Source organism: Erpetoichthys calabaricus, chromosome 7, assembly GCF_900747795.2.
Source record: "Erpetoichthys calabaricus chromosome 7, fErpCal1.3, whole genome shotgun sequence".
Lineage (NCBI taxonomy): Eukaryota > Metazoa > Chordata > Cladistia > Polypteriformes > Polypteridae > Erpetoichthys > Erpetoichthys calabaricus.
This window is the reverse complement of record NC_041400.2, coordinates 180,203,063-180,209,850: the sequence shown is the minus strand read 5'-3', so window position 1 is coordinate 180,209,850 and position 6,788 is coordinate 180,203,063.

The window sequence follows — 6,788 nt, the reverse complement described above, 5'->3', positions numbered from 1 at the left end:
TTCTATGATCTGCTCCTCACAAAACTGAGGGCACCGTGGCGGATGTTAGCAGATTGCTGGCCAACCACAAGCGTTACCTGGTAGGTAACCACCCATACAATCAGATTGTGACACAGACTTCGAATGCCGTGAATATACATACATATATATATATATATATATATATATATATATATATATATATATATATATATATATATATATATATATATATATATATGTATATATATATATATATATATGTATATATATATATATATATATATATATATATATATATATATATATATATATATATGTATATATATATATACATAATATATGAATATTTATATATTCAAAAAGAAAAACTATTGCATCAATACGAGAAGAAAAAAAAATCCCAAAACCAAATATGTCTACTCACATCCTCCAAAACTATCGCTCGGAGATACATACTGAATGTACGGAAATATTTACAAAACCTTCAAGAATCAAAGACCACAGCTCCTTCAATAGCTCGGCAGTACTTAACCCTACCTCACCTAAGTCCACTGGCGACCTCTGTTGGCCGACAGCTCCTTAAATACAGTACAACCGGCAAGATTAGTCAGCCAATCCGCCACTCGCGTCTCCTCCACTCACCTGTCCAGGTAGATGGTGGCGCGATCACAAGCCCCGGTTGACTTTTTGTTTCAGGGGTTCTCAAACTCAGTCCAGGTTGCCATCTGTGGCTGCAGGCTTTTGTTCAAACCAGATTCAGAATCAGTGATAATAACTGATGTCATGTAATTATCCAACCAATCCATCTATATCCTAACACAGGCTCACGGGGGTCTGCTGGTGCCAATCCCACCCAGCACAGGGCACAAGGCAGGAACAAATCCCGGGGGAGGGCGCCATCCCACTGCAGGATCTCATGTTAATTAACTGGTCTTTTTTCTCTTTCCTTATTCTACATTCAGAAAAATAGTATGCTTTATACTTTTATACATTTTTAGAAGTATTTCTATATTTTCAATACCTTTAAATCTTATTTGTTTTCTATTATTTTATGTGTAGTTTGTTTCTTTCGTTATTCGTAATAATAACAATTAAGAAGAAGCAGAACATTCTAAATTGGCCCAAGTGTGTGCCTGGTGTGTGGGTGTGTTTGTGTGTGTCCTGCGGTGAGTTGGCACCCTGCCCGGGATTGGTTCCTGCCTTGTGCCCTGTGTTGGCTGGGATTGGCTCCAGCAGATCCCCGTGACCCTGTGTTCGGATTCAGCGGGTTGGACGATGGATGGATGGATGGAAGAAGCAGAGCAGACACCCTGATGAACAACACTGAATGAAAGGCTACTTTAGCATCAAACCTACTAATTAGTAAATAATTGATTAAATAACCAGAAACCTGGAAAAGAACAATGAAAATCAGAATGAAAATATTAAAAGGTAAAAACTACATTTCCCATATAACTGCTTAGTACTTTTTAATAAAAAATGTACCAAACTTACTTTCGTAATTTTTACATTGACTCCAAAACACAGAAAATGGGTAATAACAGATCACTTCATTAGACTAGCAGTATAATTAAAAACAGAAGTTGGTTGGATCGAAAACCTGCAGCCACAGTGGGTCCTAAAAACCGAGATTGAGAACCCCTGCAACGTCCGTGCTGAGCCCACGCACGCAGTTGCCGTCGCTCCAGTAAGTAAACCTTATTTACTTAAAATGCGGGATCCCCTTCTCTTACACAAACTATCTTATAAATGCAAATGCCGGTATTTTCTTCTAGTCTGCGAGAACACCGGCGTGTGCAGCTGAACACCTGCAAGTGGACTCATACTGGCCATTACAGTATACTGGCGCCCCGTGTGATCAGTTGTGCTGCACCTCTCAGCGCGCTCCCGCCTAGACGGCAGCGCGTTCCCGCGGCAGTGCCTTCAATTCGAAACGGGAAGTGCCATTCTTTTATGCTGTCTTACCTTTACCTTTAAAAGCAGGAATATTCCGGTTTAGCGCAACTTTAACTTAAACTGGTAATGATCGAGATGGCGCATTACTACACTGTCCAATTCCCATTAACCCAATTATATTATGAAATTTGGCCTTGATGTCTGACGACCCACACAAGGCTACTACAGGCTGTCTCCCAAACCCCAGGCTCTCTTTACATGGAAAGCCTTCTGAGAAGAGTGGAGGCTGTTGTAACCACAGTTGTGATGGGGGTGGGTGGGCAACTTCATATTAATGCCCATGGTTCTGGAATGAGACATCCAAAAAGCTCACAAAGGTGTGATGGTCAGGTGTCCACAAAGTTTCAGCTGTATATTGTAGCTTAAGCATAACCTCCCTTGATTTCTACACATCATGATATACAGTGGTGTGCAAAAAAATTTCTTCTTCAGTTAAATATCTATAAAAAATGGTTTATTTTGACTTTGGAAATGTATTGTTACAGCATAAGAGTTCACATTAAAAATTCTAAAAGGATGGATAAATATGTGTACAAATCCTTGGTCATGCAGAAAATTATGATAACTTTGAAGGGGACTGAATACATTTTCACGCCACTGTGTGTAGGAAGTAAAAAATGTGAGGTCTGAATACACCATGGGAGGTCTGAAAATCAAAAGTACATCTGGTGAAGGATTTAGGATGTGAAGGATTTAGGAGTCATAGTGGACTCGATGCTATCAGCAGCCAGACAATGTTCAGAAGCCATTAAGGAGGCTAGCAGAATGTCAGGTTATATAGCGCCTTGGTGTGTGGAGTACAAGTCACAGGAGGTTCTGCTCAAGCTTTATAACACACTGGTGAGGCCTCATCTGGAGTACTGGGTGCAGTTTTGGTCTCCAGGCTACAAAAAGGACATAACAGCACTAGAAAATGTCCAGAGAAGAGCAACTAGGCTGATTCAGGGGCTACAGGAGATGAGCTATGAGGAAAGATGAAAAGAGCTGAACCTTTACAGTTCAAGAAAAAGAAGATTAAGAGGAGACTTGACTGAAGTGTTTAAAATTATGAAGGGAGTTAGTCCAGTGGATTGAGACTGTGAATGTAAAATGAGTTCAACAAGAACACGGGGACACAGTTGGATACTTGTTAAGGGTAAATTTCGCTCAAACATTAGAAGTTTTTCTTCACATGTTGAACCACAGACACATAGAATAAGTGACCAAGTAGTGTGGTAGACAGTAGGACTTTAGGGACTTTCAAAACTCTGATGTTATTTTGGAAGAATTAAGCTTGTAAGACTGGCAGGATTTGTTGGCCCAAATGGCCTCTTCTCATCTCATCTCATAAAATTTACAAATCACTCTGTACCTCCTTAGTAGACCCTGTTGCTTTTTCGGGGCTATCAACTTCTTCACATTTATAAACTTCAAACTCAATGCATTTGCTGTTTCGCTGTCTGTATACTTTAGCTTGCTTTGCCTTTCCTGTTCCTAATAATCTTCACCTCCTCCTTAACCTTTCTTTTTCTTATTTACTTTATTTCTAAAATACTGAAAGAATCTCTTTTCATGATGCTTTGCCTTTTCTGCAATCTACATATAAAATGCTGTGGCCTGTCTGTCTGCCACATGTTACCTGCATACTACTGGGGCTAGAACCTTAATCCTGGTGATAATCAGAAACTGATAACTTAATACATTCTGGAAATTTTAAAAAACTGAGGTAGCGGCAACCATGTAAAAGTGGTCTGTGCTCATGTGTCTCTCAAGTAATTGAGAAAGTGACATGGCAGTAAGAAATGGAAGAGCACCAACATCTACTAAGCATCAAGCATATTGCAGAAGATGACTATGTGAAAAAGATCACTGTAATAGGACGAACAAGAATAAGAGCAATGACTTCTGCAGAGCATCATGCATATAACAGAAGGCAATTAAGTGACAAAAGATGAGAATGAATAAGAGGATAAAATGCTGAACCACACAGACAAGCAAGAAGTAATCCTGAATATAGCCTGATGAGTTTGGGAAATTCAAAAAAGTCTAGGTTGCAGCATCCTGGTGACAACCATGTGACAATGGGCATGGTCCCCACAAACACATTTATTTGTAATCCCCTAGGACAGGGATGTCGAACTCCGGTTCTGGAGGGCCGCAGTGGCTGCAGGTTTTCATTCTAACCATCTTCTTAATTAGTGACTAGTTTTTTCTGCTAATTAATGTATTTTGTCTTAGTTTTAATTAACTTGACTCAGGCCCCTTATTTGTTTGTTCTTCCTTAATTAGCAGTAATGAGACAATAATGAGACACAAAACAAGCCGCCACATGACCAGCTCACCTGTGCCCATTACACAATATATGAAAATATAGAAAGGTGAAGGTCTCGGTAAGGTTGATCCCTCAGGTCACCAAAACATTTTGACAATGGTGTTATTAGAAAAAAACATAATATCAGCAGTTTTGGAAATGTCTGCTGTGGCAGAATGAGAGCAGCAACAAGCTATGGAATTAAATAACGGGTTTAATTCACAGCAAGAACTGGCTTCTCATTACGAGACTGGTTGGGGTGAAATTGGTTGGAGTTTGAAGCCCCAATTTAGCTGCTCTTCCGTTGGCTCATTTCATGTCTCATTTCTTTTTGGCTGTCATTTAATGAAGAAAAAAGACTGAATCACTAAAAACAAGGCTATTAAAATGAAGGGAAAAGAAGTTAATTAGCAGTGAAAACTGGTCACTTATTAGGAAAAATGTTAGAATGAAAACCTACAGCCACTTCGGCCCTCCAGGCCCGGAGTCCGACACCCGTGCCCTAGGACAGGGGTAGGCAACGTCGGTCCTGGAGTGCCACAGTATGTGCAGGTTTTTGTTCCAACCCAGTTCCTTAACGAGAACTCAATTATTGCTGATGAAGCACATATTGCTTAAGTGACATTTTAATGCTTCATTTTAGTGGTCTCGCTTGTTAAGGTTCTCCAACCTTAATTGCTTATTTCAATCTTAAACTGCTGCATTCAGTGTTTTAATTGCTCCTTATTAGCAATAAGATGTAAAACAGGGGTAGGCAATGTCGGTCCTGGTGAGCCACAGTGGCTACAGGTTTTCATTCAACCCAATTGCTTAATTAGAAACCAATCATTGCCAATCTCAGACCTTATTTAATTTTATGGCTTGTTAGGCTGTGCAATGTAAGGCTTTTATATCGTAGATTTTTTTTCTTTCCAAGGATATCATCCAAATGATTTGAAGCCTAAAACAGATCATTTTCAGTCTGTCACATTTTTCTGTTAAGTGTTTTATTAAATCAAACCGTGCATGATGAACACACACAGATGTAATTGGAAAAAAGCTAGCTGGAGAACTGCTGGCTGCTTTGTCTTTTACATCTTATTGCTAATAAGGAGCAATTAAAACACTGAATGCAGCAGTTTAAGATTGAAATAAGCAATTAAGGTTGGAGAACCTTAACAAGCGAGACCACTAAAATGAAGCATTAAAATGTCACTTAAGCAATATGTGCTTCATCAGCAATAATTGAGTTCTCGTTAAGGAACTGGGTTGGAACAAAAACCTGCACATACTGTGGCACTCCAGGACCGACGTTGCCTACCCCTGCCCTAGGACATGCTTACTTGCTTGTTCAAAATTCATAATCAAGTGTAAGCATTGTGTTTATCGATCATCAAACATGACAAAGAACTCCGTAAGAGGATGAAAGAAAAAAGAGCAGCAACATCTGCTGAGCGTCAAGCACATCACATAATGTGCTTAAGATAAAGCAACTGAGGAGCAGGCAGACATGAAGGCTCATAGGTATGCCAAAAATAATACAGAATGCAAGAATGAGAACAAGAGAGAAATGCATGCCGGCAAAGGAGCACTACTTAGGAAAGTTAAATAACCAATGTGATCATGGTGAAAATGTATTTATTCATGGTGAAAACAACAGAATGCATTGCCAACATGGATATCTTCAGCTTGCTCTTGACAAACCACCTTTATTTTAGGACTGTTTGTCCATGTGTTTCACTAGTAAAATATAATTGCAGAATTATAGAATCATTTCTCTCCAGAGTTGGCTCATGTGGGCTAGAAAATGAATAGAATGATGAATATTCAATATATTTAAGCAATGATATGTATTGTGGATCATAACATTAACATACCAAAGCATTCTCAAGCTTAATCTGATTCGTGATCATGTGAGCCCTCAGCCAGTCCTAGCACAAGATAGCCACCAGGCACAAGACAGGAACAAACCCTGGACTGGTTGCCATTTGATCTCATGCCTCTCTTATGCACACATCCCCCCTCATGCTCACGTAGGGTCAACTTGGCATTGCCAGTTTGTTTAACATGCAGTTCTTTGGTCAGAACCAAATCTGAAAGGTTGAACAAATGTCTAAAGCAATGAAAGGGAGTTTGTCATTAGGCCAAACGTTCCCACTCTGAACAAACCCATGCAGGATTCCATGATGACGAATGTCATGCATCATAGGAGCCTTGTAAGTTCCTCACCCCACTGGCATCTGCCCTCTTTACATCTTATCTCCCCTGTTCCTGATTCTGTGTAAAACACCTTTGCAGTATCTTTGACTGTTCATGTGCCTTTCATGGTGACTCACATGTCATGCACTCCTATCTCTTCATCAGCAGCTTGAGCTGCCCGCACTGCCACTTATTCAAGCATCTTCTTGAGAAGTCAGAGATTAAAATAAATTGAAAGGTATTGTGTTATTCACTCCATTTTCAGCCCTGAAAAATTTCACGGTCCAGTTATTATTTCAAGAGAAGGGCATCTGCTTTTAGTTTTGTGAAGCTCAAACAGCTGCTAAATGACTAAAAAAGAGACTAAAAGAAAGTGTAAGAA